At 40.3% G+C, this 14,790-nt stretch overlaps 1 long non-coding RNA gene across 1 annotated transcript; it reads right to left on the bottom strand.

Annotated features, from left to right (window-relative positions):
• Positions 1–8,341: 8,341 nt before the first annotated feature.
• LOC126931550 (uncharacterized) lies at positions 8,342–13,664 on the bottom strand. Its single transcript, XR_007717886.1, has 3 exons — positions 13,608–13,664; positions 11,781–11,813; positions 8,342–10,228 (listed from the first exon to the last, which is right to left on the bottom strand). It is a non-coding gene; the product is annotated as an uncharacterized LOC126931550 (long non-coding RNA).
• Between the last annotated feature and the right edge of the window lie 1,126 nt (positions 13,665–14,790).

The following is a 14,790-nucleotide window of genomic DNA, read 5'->3' as shown; positions in this document are numbered from 1 at the left end:
AACTACTTGGGAGGTTGAGGTGGGAGAATCACTTGAGCATGGGAGGTGAAGGTTGCAGTGAGCCAAGATCGCATCACTGTACTCCATTCTGGGTGACAGAGCAAGATCCTGTCTCAACAATAATAAATAAATAAATAAATAAATAAATAAATTTTCTAGTAGTCACATTTTAAAAAGTGAAAAGTAACAAAATTAGTTTAAATAATATATTTAAGTGATTGTATCCAAAATATTATCCTTTCGTCATGTAATCGACATAAAACTTATCAGTGAGACACATTACATTTTTTTTGCATCATAAGTTTTTTAAATCTGGTGTATATCTTATGCCAATAACACATCACACATGGACGCTCTATTTTGTTGAAAATTCTTGATTTATATTTAGAATTCACAAAATTTACAATCAAAAAGACTGTAAAAGCCTTCCAATCGCTGAATCATGTCAGTTTTTAAATCTGAATTTAAACTAATCAACTTTAAATAAAATACAAAATTTAGTTACTTAGTTGCACTAGCTACATGACAAGAACTCAGTAGCCACAGTGCCTAGTGGCTACCATATTGAATAGCATTGATAAAGAGCATTTCATCACTGCAGAAAGCTCCACTGGACAGTGTTGCTTTGGGTTATCTAAGAGGACTACAAGCATTGAGAACAGGCACATGTTTTGCCCTGTATTGTATTTCCTACCACAGTAATTAACACATGAAAAGTGTCAGCAAATCAGTGTTGAAAAAATAAATGAATGAATGGCTGTTGTCACATCACAGAGGTTGGAGGGCTTAAAGAAGACTTATACAAGAAGAGACATTTATGATAGGTTTTCACATATGAGTAGGAGCCTGTTAGGCAAATATTAATAATAAGATAAAGACAGAGCAAGAGCCTGGTGGACAGAGGAAGAGCCTGGTGCTGAATTAATTGTTTAAGTCTAATATGTTGTTAAAAGGGTATTTTGTCATTCATTTGTTTTGCAAAATCAAGATGAAATCAAACTTTTCCAAAAGTCAAGATGAAATCAAACCTCACTACTTTCTAGCTGTGCATTCTTGGGAATATCACTTAACCTCTCTTAGCCTCAGTTTTCTCATCTGTAAAATAAGAGTACTAATTTCAAAGGGTTGTTTTGAGGACTAATAAAATAATAGATGCAGAGTGTTTACCACAAAGCCTGGTGCATAATAAATGATCAATCAATGTTCAATGTTGGCCATTATTGGGTCCAGTGTTTAGGGAGTTGTGGTAGAAAAGGTGCTAGATGCCACTCCAATATCTCTTCTCCCCTTTCTTAGTGTCAGAACCCTGGCTTTTAACAGTCCAGAGTTATGTCCTGGCTGAAAACCTACTTCTCTCAGTCCTTGTATAGCCAGGAGCAGCCATTAGACTGGGTTTTCATCAACAAAGTTCTACAGAGAAGTGTTGTGTGTTATTTCTCGGATGTTTCTGCAGAGGGAAGGAGGCTTCTGTGTTTCTCCTTCCTGCTGTTCGGAATGCAACTGACATGCTAAGACTGGCAGATCAGAACATTCTGCAGCACCTTGGTTCCCAATGACTGAGAAACTTCACGTGAGGGCAGTGGTAGGCAGTCATTTCCAGTCTTCTTTCACTACAGAACCAGCTTGCCAAGGACCATCTCTTGGGACCATCATTCTGTGAAACAGAGTTTGAGAAATATATTTTAGGTGATCTGGAAGGAATGATGAGGTGGTTAGTGGCTGAGATTCAGTGAAATCCATCTATAAACAGTGGGTGAGGCTTCCGACCTTTCGGGATGTTGGAGGGACGGTGAGATTTCAGCAGGGCCAATGGTCACCTCGCAGCCCCATGGCTGGGCCCAGTCATCAGTCTGTGAGGTCAAGGGGACCGTAGGTGGTTTGGTGGCCAACAGCAGTGACTGCTTCACCATATGGCATGGGTTTGTAGTTTTTCTGCCATGCAGCTGCATGTTTATTGTGGTTCTCCTGCTGATTGTCAATTGACATTACACACTAAAGAATGTTCCCGTGCCTCTCAAATGTATCATGGCTTCTCATAAACTTTTGTTTGTTGTGGCTGAAATATGGGACGATGAGACCTTTTTCAGCCTGTATTTTTGGAGCAGCTGTTTGATGTTTGTAAGAGAACATTTTTTGTGTGCTTTAAACCACCGTAGATGGGAGTAAAGTCAAGAAGTGACTCCTTACTGCACTTTAGAGAAATTTTATCATGGCTTTGGACAATATTTTTCTTAAACTCTCTACCAAAACTTGGTACATCAAGCCAAGCAAGTTGAAATTATTCACAGAGAAGAAAGTATCTTTAATCCTTAACTAGGTTATGGTATCCTTATAAAAGAATTGAAGTAGGCGTTATTCCAGAGACTCACATGAATTTTCATTATCGTAGTCCAGCACAGAGCTTAAGCAATTCTATGCTACTAGAGTTATTTCTTTATCCTGCAGCATGGGCCAAAAATTGGGGTCCCTTGATTTGCTGACCCAGTATAGCATTCAGAAGAAATGAAATAGATCCATCGGGCTTCTGTGCTTGCCAGGCCAAGTGAGCACTGAGGTTATAAAACCTTATATGAATATGATATTATCAATAAATGAGAATTACTATTGTTAAGAGTTATTGTGATGATTTTCAAATAACCCTGCCAACTATGTTTCTAATGTTAAGAACAGATAAATTCCATTAGCAGCTTCCCATAAGCATGATGCTAAGTGCTTTACACAAATAATCTCAAACCTCCCAATAATCCTAGGAGGTAGGAATTATTAATGGCATTTCACGGAAGAGGAAAGTGAAGATCAGAAAAATTAAGTAATTGCCCAAGGACACACATCTGAGACTGGTGTCCAACCTAAGGCCACTAGACTCTCAGGACCATGAGCTTAACACATTATTCTGCAATTACTGCTTAACAGCTACCATGCAACAAAGTAATGAGACTGTTCCTTCTTCTTCTTCTTTTTTTTTTTTTTTTTTGAAATGGCGTCTCACACTGTTGCCCAGGCTGGAGTGCAGTGGTGCAATCTCAGCTCACTGCAACATCCACCTCCCTGGTTCAAGCAATTTCCTTGCCTCAGTCTCCTGAGTAGCTGGGATTACAGGCGCATGCCACCATACCTGGCTAATTTTTTTGTATTTTCAGTAGAGGTGGGGTTTCACCATGTTGGCCAGACTGGTCTCAAACTCTTGACCTCAGGCAATGCGCCCGCCTCGGCCTCTCAAAGTGCTGGGATTACAGGCGTGAGCCACCGCCCCTGGCTGAGATTGCTACTTCTTCAGTGACCATAATGTTTACTATTACTCCATAGGAAAAGCATTTGGGAAGATATTTTTTCTGAATGCATTAAAGCAACGTATTGGACTTTCCTTTTCTCATCCTTGAAATGGAGTGCTGACTTCAACAGTATGTGGTGAGGATTAATGAGGTAGTGAATGAGAAGATGGTGGTAGGAGCCTAAGTCTCAGCTAGTGGGATTTGAAATGGTGGGGTTTTAAATTTTCTCATCTGAGCTAGTTCTTTCAGTGTATATTTGGCTTGATTTAAAAAAGAAAAAAAAAATAGATTTTCAAAATGGAACCCAAGGCTGTTCAACTCAACGCTTTCCATACCATTACAGCCTCTGCAAATGAGGTTGGTGGTTGCAGTTAGTCATGATTAATTCTGTTAGGCATGCACATATCTTAAAACCACAACTGCCAGATTTTGTGAGCTGAGATGTTCCCAGTTCCCACCCAGACGTGCATATGTAGGGATTCCAAAGAGGGTCTCCAGGCATGGCTGAAACATCTCACATGGGGCTACTCTTGTAGTCAGGAATGAGGCTAAGTCAATCCATCCTGGGTCTTCAGGAAGCATCTTGGCTTTCCAAGTCTTGGGCACTACTAGCCAAGAATTGTTTATCTGTTTTGATTTTTGCACTCTTTCCAAGTCAAGGACATCTGTGAAGTGTTTTCTTGATTGCAAATATGGACCCTCTTTAGTTTGCTTGTGTGTGTGTGTTTTTTGTTTTGTTTTGTTTTGCTCCATCTAGAAGAATCACCAAAGAGAATAAAGGTACTATTGAGGGAAGACGCTCACCTGACAAAAAATAAAATAAGGAATAAAACAGGAGTGTCGCTGCATCTATAATGTTGCTACCAAAGGCCATGTGTGCATTATTGGATGATAGGAGCTGGTGTAACATTGAGGGGAAAAAAGAAAATAGACTAAAGTCAGATTACATTGTGTTAAACTCCTGGCTCTGCTCTTTATAGCTGTGTGACTGTGAGTTAGTTACTTAACCTTTCTGAGCCTCAGTGGCCTTTTCTGCAAATTGAGAAGAAAGGTGGTAAATAATAATTGTAGGCTATATTTGTTGGATGTTTATTATGTGCCTTTAACTCACTTCATTCTCAGAACAAGTTTTTCAGCTCAGTAATGCTATGCCATTTTAAAGAAAACCAAAGTTCAGAGATGTAATGCCAGGAAAGGAATTCTGTGCTCTCTGACTCTGGGGAACAAGTGCTTGCCTAATCACGGAGTTAACACATAAAGTTGCTCTGAGAATTCATTGAGAAGATTCACATAAAATGCAGCCTCCTAACCAAAAGTATAGGCAACAAAAGCAAAAATAGACAACTGAGGCTACATCAAACTAAGATGCTTCTGCACAGCGAAGGAAACAAGCCACAAAATGCAAAGGCAACCTAGAGAATGGGAGAAAATAATTGCAAGGCATATATATGATAAAGAGTTAAAAATCCAAAATATATAAGGAATTCCTATCCTGTGTAACAAAAATCAGATAACCTAATTAAAAAGTGGGCAAAGGACTGAAACAGACATTTCTCAAGAGAAGACATTCAAATGGCTAACAGGTTTGTGAAAAGCTGTTCAATATCACTCATCAGAATCAAAACCAGGATGAGATATCACCTCACACCTTTTACAATGGCTATGATAAAAAAGACAGAAGCTAACAAATGTTGGTGCGAATATGTATGCTGCTGAGGGAAATGTACATTGATACAGTCATTATGGGAACAGTATGAAAGTTTCTCAAAAAATTAAAAATCGAACTATTGTATGATCCAGTAACCCCACTTTCAGGTATTACTCAAAAGAAATGCAATCAATACTTCAAAGAGAAATCTGCATTCTCATGTTCACTGCAGCATTATTCACAATAGCTAAGACAGGGAAGCAACGTAAATGCCCATAGACAGAAGAATGGATAAAGCAAATGTGGTACAGATACACAACGAAATATTATTCAGCCTTGCAAAAGAAGAAAATCCTGCCATTTTCAATAACATGAGTGAACCTAGAGGACATTATGCTAAGTGACATAAGCCAGGCACAGTAGGACAAATACTACATCATCCTACTTATACAAAGACCCTAAAGCAATCAAATTTCTAGAAGCAGAAAGTAGAATGCTGGCTCCTGAGCTGGAGGATGGAGGAATGGGTGGAAAATGGGGAGGTAATTATTAAAGAGTATACAGTTTTAGATATACAAGATGTGTAAGTCTTTAAGAACTACTATATAGCATAGTGTCTACAATTAGCAATATTGTAATATATATTTTTTAATTTGGTGAGAATAAAAACTTAGGTTAAGTGTTCTTATCACGATAATAATATAACAAAGAAGATGGGAGGAAATTTTAACAGGTGATGAACATGTTTATTGCATAGATGGTGGTGGTTTCACATACGTATCTCCAAACTCATCAAGCTATATGCATTAGATATCCACAGCTTTTTGTAGGTCAATTATACCTCAATAAAGTGGAGTTTTAAAATTCCCTTAAGCAAGCCCTAAAATTTAAAAAGGAACAGCAAAAAACCCTGCTACCTCCTGGGCATGACATACTCAATTAAAATAGATTTATGGATATATAAATAGAGCGATTGAAAAAAATACACACACACAAAGAAACTTCAACCTCTCAGAGCTAAGGGGAAAAAATGAAGGTGAGCAGAAAGGAATTTTCAGATAATGAGAGGTTACCACTACAATGAAACCATTGATATCCAACATTGAAGGGTCCGGTGGGGAAGAGATTTGACAGAATGTGATCAATGTGGGAAAAGATGAATAAAGCCTCTATTCTCCCTAAGACCCCAGCCACTGAGGCATCAGGATATGACATGGGAACATCAGCTTCCAGTAGGCCAACAGGTCAGGACTGTCAGGAAATACCTGTGGGTCCAACTAACAGGAATGTGGAGAATCTTCCATGTTAGAATCAGTGACAATGAAAAACTATAAAGCATTAATTAGACCCTTGGCACTGAGTCCTGGAATTGATCTCTTCTTATTCCAATTTTCAAAAGGTATTTCCACTTGCAACTGTGTAGGTACTACACCATTTATTGAGCCACTGCTATTTCAGAGTCCTGACAGGTGCCGTGGGAAACAGGAACATAGCTGTCACCACCATGGAACTTGTAATAAAATTGGAGACAACTTAAAATCCATGTGGTAGAATTAAAAGTAAGATGGAAATAAAGGTAAATTGCAAAGTATATGAATGACAAAACATCACATCCACATAAACATGAAAAGTATTGAACCAAAGTTCTGATTATCTGAAACTGTCAATTCACTGGAATTCCTTTCCTCTATTTCACTTTTAGGAAAAATAAATGGATCAAAAAAATAAATGAAGCTGGATTCAGAAATTTAGTCAGAAGGATAGCTCAGGGCATAGTCAACTTTATCGCCAGAACATTTCAACTTTATTTCTGGATATCTTTTATCTACTTTCACTAGACTGCCAATTTCATGAGGTCAGGGCCACATTTTCCTGTTTGTTGTTGCATCCCTAGAGTCTTACAGAGTGCATGACACTTAGTAAGAGTGCAATCAATATTGGCAGAATAAATGCTGACCCCCAAGTGTCCCCCAGGTACTCAATCATCAAAGGAAGATTTCAATTGTGATCACCACTGGCCAAGAAAGAAGATGCAATAATTTTATAAAGATTTTCAAAAATGAGGTGTGGTAGATTAAAGCTGACCACAAATTCTTTCTTAATCCTCTCATTGAGAAATGTAACCTAATTCCTTCCCTTAGAATCTTAACTGACTTTAGTGACTTGGTTGACCAATGGAACGTGACAGAAGGGACATTCTCAAACTTCTGAGACTAAGTCATAAAAGGACTTTTGAGTTCCACATGGGCCTCTAGAAAGAATGTTCCTCTTTCTGTAAGGCTTCGGCTGCCATGGAAGAAGCTCAAGTACACTGGGGTCTCTGTGCTTGGGAGAGGCCATCTGTAAGCAGTCAGTTAAGTCTTTGCTGAACTGAGTTCTAGCCAGGTCCTCCAAGTCACTGCAAGGCACCAGAGTTCACAAAATTATTTCTGTAAAAGGCTATATAGTAAATATTTGAAGCTTTGAAGGCCATATAATCTCTGTCATGACCAATCAACTCTGCTGTTCTAGCATGAAAGTAGCCACAATGCATGAATAAATGAGTGTGGCTGTGTTTCAATAAAATTTCATTTACAAAAACAGATGCCAGATTGGATTTTGCCTGAAGGCCATAGCTTGCTGACCTCTGCTCTAGACCAGCCCAAGTGCCCTCTGCTAATACTGCATGAGACAGAAGAATCACCTAGCTGAGCCTGCCCAAATTCCTAACCTGCAAAATTATAAGTTACAATGAAACAGTTGTTGTTTTAAGCCACTAAGATTGGGGCAGTTGTTATACAGCGAAAATAACTAGAAAAAAAGAGTTGGAACCAAAAAAATGTTGGGGGTAAGGAAGGTAGGGATAACTCTCACTCCATTCTCCATAAGCACTACAGTTGCTACACATGAGCACTGAGAAGAAAATACAGGCATAATCACCCAGGACTGGATTATAAGGTGAGACCATCCAGAAGTAAAGAGATTTGAGCTAAGAGTTAAAGAGGATGTTGCAGATGGGGGAAGGACAGTAAGAAGAGGGATAGAGCATTGGCAATGTTGGCAGGATACCCTTGTTGTACCACTCCAGGGACACTGTTCCTATTGTAGTTCATGTGAATAGAGCCACCTGGAGATGGTCATTATGGTAGCCCTGGTTAGGAAAAATCAGGAGGCAGTCTAAACAAGCTTTGGAGTCAGATGGACCTGGGTTCACAACCTGGCTCTATCTCTTGCTAAACGCATCATCCTAAGCAAGCTCTTAAGGTGAAGCTCTGAAGCTCACATTCCACATTTCAATAATACACTTACATGTAAGTAAAATTTCTGGTACATAATAAGTCTTCAATAATACAACTTTAATATATATGTGTAAATATATAGATATGTGTGTGTGTTCATGTACACAGACATATTTATAAACAAACAGAAAAGCTACAAGGGCAGTGGAGTAGAGTGTGATTGAAAAGCAAAGGTTTTCCAGTGTATTTGTTGATGAAAGTCATCAAATGTGCATGCAGCCCTTGCTCAAAAATTGTGAGAAACTTTAACACATTATCTTAAACACATGTCAATGCATTTAAGAATCACTTTGGGGTCCTTATTGAAATGGATACCCACCTCCTCCCCCAAGAGATTCTGATTCATCAGGCCTGAACTGGAATCCAGGGATTTGAGTTGTTGACAAGTACCACAGGCTTTGCTGATCCAGAGAGTCATCTGATCACACTTTGAGAAACTTCTTTCTGTAAGCCTCATAACATGAAGAACAAGCTCAAAGAGGTAAAGTGGCTCACCCAAAGTCACCCAGTTGCACAATGCAGAGGTGGGTGTCTTGCTCCCTGTCCCATCTTCTTGGCCCTATCAAACACCCACCTACAAACCAAGTGTGACGGCCATTGATATTTTTACTGTGTCCCCAGGTTCTCATTTAAAGGCCTGGCACTGAGCAGCTGCTCTGTGACTATTGGTTGAATGAACGGAATCAAAATAAATCAAATGTCAGAGTTGAAAACAGTTTGGGAGGCCGGGTGCGGTGGCTCACGCATGTAATCCCAGCACTTTGGGAGGCCGAGGCAGGCGAATCACAAGGTCAGGAGATCGAGACCACGGTGAAACCCTGTCTCTACTAAAAATACAAAAAATGAGCCGGGCGAGGTGGCGGGCGCCTGTAGTCCCAGCTACTCGGGAGGCTGGGGCAGGAGAATGGCGTGAACCCAGGAGGCGGAGCTTGCAGTGAGCCAGGATCGCGCCACTGCACTCCAGCTTGGGCGACAGAGCAAGACTCCGTCTCAAAAAAAAAAAAAAACAAAAAAAAAACAAAAAAAGAAAACAGTTTGGGAACGTTCCAGTCCAATCATCCTATTGTACAGATGGAAAAACTAAGATTAAGACAGTAGAAGGTGGTTGTCCTCATCCACATAGAGAACAAAGGCCTGGATTCTCAGCTCAGCATGCTTTGCTCTCCCCCATTTGGGACTTTGCACAAAAGTGACATGCTAAATAAATGTGGCATGCATTCTGGTCGGTGGTAAACTGAAGCCAAGAGTGATCAAATCCCACCTAGTTCCCATGACACTATAAATCTCGGCATTATGTTAAACGTGGTGGGTAGCAGAATTACCAAAATAATCGTGAAATCAGTCCTTTCTTGGTCTGGCAAAATTGCTCTCAACCTGTCACTCTATGATTCCATGTTATGGCCCTTGGATCAGTCTAAACAATCCCCCTTCTATAATTAAAAAAAATATTCCGTTGCTAATGTCCCCAGTTCCCTTTAGTGAAGGGAGCAGCTGCCAGGTGGGATAACGGAATGCCGGACATGCGAGATGGCAGGGCCAAGAGCACAATGAGCTATTACGAGTTCCATTTATTTTCCTTGGACAACAATTCTTAGAAAAAGGGAATTAAAGGCTGGAGTCTACACCCTCTATAAACTTTTCTGGACAATGCATGAACTATCCATTTTTACACAAAGGGTTGTTTTGTCATCCGTTTGGGCTTGTAATTACAGCTCCTGCACTTCACAAACAAGGGAAACTTGAGCAAATAACTTAGCCTGTGTGTACCTCAACTTCCTCAAATGTAAAATGGGAGTGAAATGATAGCCTCTACTTCTTGGGATGGGAAGATGGAAAGGAATAATTTATGCAAAGTTCTTGGTCCAGAGTAAGTGCTCAATAAATGTTTACCTGTGGTGCCATTTGCAGTTAACAGCCTGACAATGGAGTTTTCATTTAGTTCTCTGTGTTGTAGACTCTTCTATAACCCAAAGACTCTTCATTTGGTTCTTCTTTGGGCCTATACACTCTCCTGCATAGTTTCCATGTAGCTGGGTTTAAGAAAGTTGATTTGGATTATGTCTTACTAAGGGCCCATAAAACAATCACTGTGAGAATGGAAGGTAAAGTTCTCTCTTGAAACCAAAAACATGAGACTTCATTGCTTTTATTTCCCTTCAGGGCACCCACAATGTTTTCTGTTTAAAGGTGGGTGAAACTGGGAGAAGTTGTCAGGAGTGAGACAGAGAAAGCCAAGAGGCCAACAAGGCAACTCTCTTCCAACAGAGAACAGAAAACCCCAACATATGTCCCCAAACTGTTCTCTGAGAATGCTAAGGTGGGAGGGGACTGTGGGTTGATCTAGTTTGGTAGTCTCCAAACCTGGCCTTGCTTAAGAATCCCCTGGGGAAGCCTGCAAAAAATACAGATTCATAGGCCTTGGCTTGTAGATTCTGACTGAATAAGGCTAGGGTCTGGGAATCTGTATTATAACACCTTTTCCCCAGGTGGCTCTCACGTAGAAACTCTAAAGATGGAATTTGGGAACCACTGATCCAGCTTAATTATAACAGATGGAGAAACCAAGGCTCAGGGAAATAAATGATTTGTCTGAGGCCAGCCAGTGTCAGAGATGGGTCTCTAATCCAGGCTTCCGATTCAGCTACAGTACATCTCTTGGAAGTATTTCTAGGGGAATCTAGTGTATTTTCTCAGGTTGGTGTTGTCGTTAGATCACACATGGAGAATCTCAGCCCCTTCTCTTCAATCTCTAGGTCTCAGAAAACCATGAGGCATTCTCTGAGAGACCAGTTGGGAATCAGTCATTTAATATTTCCCCATTTTTCTCAGGGGTACATTCTCCACACCCTTATCTTCCCCCTTACCCAACCAGAGCACACAAAATAGGCAGCTAAAACCAAACTGAGGAATAGAAGCATTCTGCAAGTTTGTAGAAACAGTCATTAAAACTATTAGCAGACCATTAACACCAGCCTGACTGGGATTTTTTTTTTTTTTTTAAGACTGGAATGGTTTTAACATCTCTGATTGCAACTACTGATCTAGGGACACAACCCTGGTATTTAACTCTGCATCTGCTGGTGCAGCAGCTCTGTTAAATGGCCCCTCAATAGCTGGGCACCACTCAATGCTATTAAGATCTTTAATCTTGAAAAGCCACAAGGTAGGGCCCTTTCCCCATTTTTGTTGTATGTGGTTACCCAGGACTTAGGAGCAAATGGATTAATGTTTCAAAGCTTTCTGAGATATTTGGATAAATCCACCTGATAGTCTAGATTCTGGGGGCTCAGGAGACAGAGTTTATGCGCACATGCTTTATGGGGCAGACTTTGCTACAGCCCTCATCATGGAGATTCCACTTATGGCAGGAAATAAGATTGTATACAGAAACCCCAAGATGAGGAGGGCATCTGGTAAAAGGCCATTCTCCAAGCAAGGCTAGTATTCCAGTAGATAGGCTGGGAGAAAAGCACAGAGTGAGAGCATGACCTTTCTCTTGTCTGTTTGTTGACCTAACCTAACACCTTGGTAATGAAGGGACACTATAGATGCTTAATGGGTATTTAGCAAAGTTCAACTCACATCTTTGTCCATTCAGCAGGGAGTTTTCAATTCCTAAGGAAGACAGCAATGAAAAGTGAGATCAACCTTGCAGTCAGGAGACAGACAGACCTGAGTTTGGTTGTTAAGTCATTTACCAGCTGTGTGGCCTTGGTCAAGTTGCTAAACTTCTCTAAGCCTCAATTTCTTCATTTATAAAATGAGGGAGGCGGAGGTTGCAGTGAGATGAGATCATGCTGCTGTACTACAGCCTGGGCAACAGACTCAGACTCTGTCTCAAAATAATAATAGTAATAATTAATAACAACAGTGCCCAGGAATGTAATTAGTGATATAATTTATGGAAGCGCTCAATAAATGGTAGTTGTTGCTGAGGTTGTAGCGGTTATTATTTGGATGGTTCAAGATTCCAACATACCAGATTCTCATCCCCTAGAAAAAGGGAACCTGAGGCTGCTGAAAACCAGGGCTATTCCCCAAAAGTTTTATTAATACTTTAGCTAGGACCTCTATGTTTGCAAGAGACAGAAGCCCAACTCAGTGGGTTTAAGGAAATAAAAATAATTTATTGATTCACATAATTTAAAAGTCTAGGGATGGAGTTGTCTGCTTTCTGGTATGATTGAATTCAGGTACTCAAATGATGTCATCAAGCTTTAGTTTCTCTCCCCATCTTTTAGTTTTATTTTCTACTGGATTGAATTTATTCTCAAGATGGCAGCTTCATCCTTATACCCCACTAGCCTGGCAAACCCAGCAGAAAGAGAACTCCAGTTCTCCAATAGTTTCAGTGAAAACCCAGGGGCCTCCCCTCATTGGCTCTGACTGTGGCAGCTTAGATCACATTCTCAGCTTTGTACCAATCACCATGGCCATAGGGAAGTGGAACTCTCATTGGCTAGGCTGAGTCACGTGATTCTGCCTGATTACTGAGACTGTGCCTAAAGTCACATGGGCTAAGAATGGCATAGGGAGCATGCCTGCAAAGTACTGGGACTACAGGTATGAGCCACTACACCTGGCCTCTGGTGAGGGCATTTATATATATAACCTCCTGGAGGACAATTTAGCAACAGCTATCAAAATTCAAATGCACATACCCTTTAAGAATTCTAGGAATTTATCCTACAGTAAAGGGCAAAATAATCTATATACAAACACTGTTACTAATAGCAAATGATTGGAAACAATCTAAATATCCATTCACCAGGGGACTGGCTAAATAAATGATGGTACATACATACAATGGAATATTATAAAATGACAGCTATAAAAAAGAATGAAGAAGCTCTTTATGTAATGATTTTGGATGAATTATATATTAAGTGAAAAAGGCAAGATGCAGAATAGTTACTATGGTATGCTATTTATATTAAAAACTTGCAGGTATAGCAAAGAAAATTATTCATAATTGCTTTTAATGAGCATAAAAATTCTCTGGAAGGGCTGGGCATAGTGGCTCATGCCTGTAATCCCAGCACCTTGTGAGCCAAGGTGGGAGGCTGCTTGAGGCCAGGAACTTGAGACCAGCCTGGGCAACAAAGTGAGACCCTGACTCTAAAACATTAAAAAAAAATCTCTCTAAGGAAACTTAAATGGTAAATGGTAGTTACTTATGCGATCAGAAGGGAGCAAGACTTTTCACTGTATACAGTTTTATACTTTTTGATTATTTAGCCATGTAAAATACACGGTGTTCAAAAATTAAACATTTTAAAAACAAGTTATATATATAGTACAATCTTAATTTTTAAAGAAAACACATAAATGCATAGAAAAAAGAAGAAAATATACCTAAATGTTAGAGTGGTTATTACTGCTTAGTGTTGGATTATGGGTGATACTTACTTTCTTCTAAAGTCTTTTCCATATTTTCTGAATTTTCAACAAAGAAAATATATTACTTATATATTCAGAAAAAAAAAAAAAAAAGAACAGCATAGGGAGCATACTGGAAGGAGAATCAAGACAAAGAATGAGAGAATGAATTATGAAGAAACAAAAACAAGAGTTAAACCCTCTACAGTGAGCGTTCAGGTAGGTGGGACAGCTGTCCCCAAACACGGAGGTAGTTCCTTAATCTTGGGCGCAGTGGGAGAAGCGGTGTTTGGAGGTCAGGCCAGGTCAGCATCAGATGGAGTTCTAACCCAATTCTTCAATCCTCTTTAAAGCCAGACTCAGCGCGGGCTCTGATGGCACCAGTGGGAAAGATTAAAGGATGCAAAGGGCAGAGGAGCCAGTGCAGGATTCTGATTGTCTAGGCTTGTGTCAGGTGGCCATTTCTGTATTCAGAGGACTTACATACAAAGAATATTGACTTTTTGTATTTTTCAGAGTTCTCCAGAGAAACAGACCCAATAGGGCATGTGTATGTGTATGTGTGCCTGTGTGTGTGAACAGGGAGGAATAGGGCTTCCCTTGCCCTGGTGGTGCAGCTTTCACTACAGTGCAGCCTTCATTGGTTTTCTCTCCTTCCCTATCTCACTTCCCCATCCCTCCCATTGCTTCCTGGGATCACATCCCAAATAAACCACTTCAGCCCAAATCCTGCCTCTGGGTCACCATCTTAAATCCAGCCATCCAGAAACACAACTTGGGCCATCCTATTCCCCCATGTAAAACCCACCATGGCTCTCAGAAGAGCCCAGATTCTTCAACAGGGAATACGAGGTTCTCCAAGCTCTGGCCATGGCTGACGGTTTTGGTTTCATCTCCTGCTCGCCCCCACACACCACTCCATAGACTTCTTGGAGTCCCCTGAAAACACCATAGCGGGGCCTGCCTCCAAGCCTTTAGACACACTGTACTGTCTTCTACGAACTCCCTTCCTGACCCCCATTTCCTCTGCTCCCCGCCAGCCCCATTTGGATGAAATGAACTCTTTTCATTGAAGATAAACTCAAAACTTTGCTTATCCTAAAACCTTTTCTAACACTGGCCTCCACCCCCAGGGCCAGATAACCTGCTCATTAGTATTTCAACTTTACCCTGCACATCTTGATTAGAATATTTTCCATGCTCCAGTGTACAT

The sequence above is a fragment of the Macaca thibetana genome, chromosome 11 (genome assembly GCF_024542745.1).
Source record: "Macaca thibetana thibetana isolate TM-01 chromosome 11, ASM2454274v1, whole genome shotgun sequence".
NCBI lineage: Eukaryota > Metazoa > Chordata > Mammalia > Primates > Cercopithecidae > Macaca > Macaca thibetana.
Note: the sequence above shows the minus strand (reverse complement) of the source record. Positions and strands in the feature narration are given on the sequence as shown.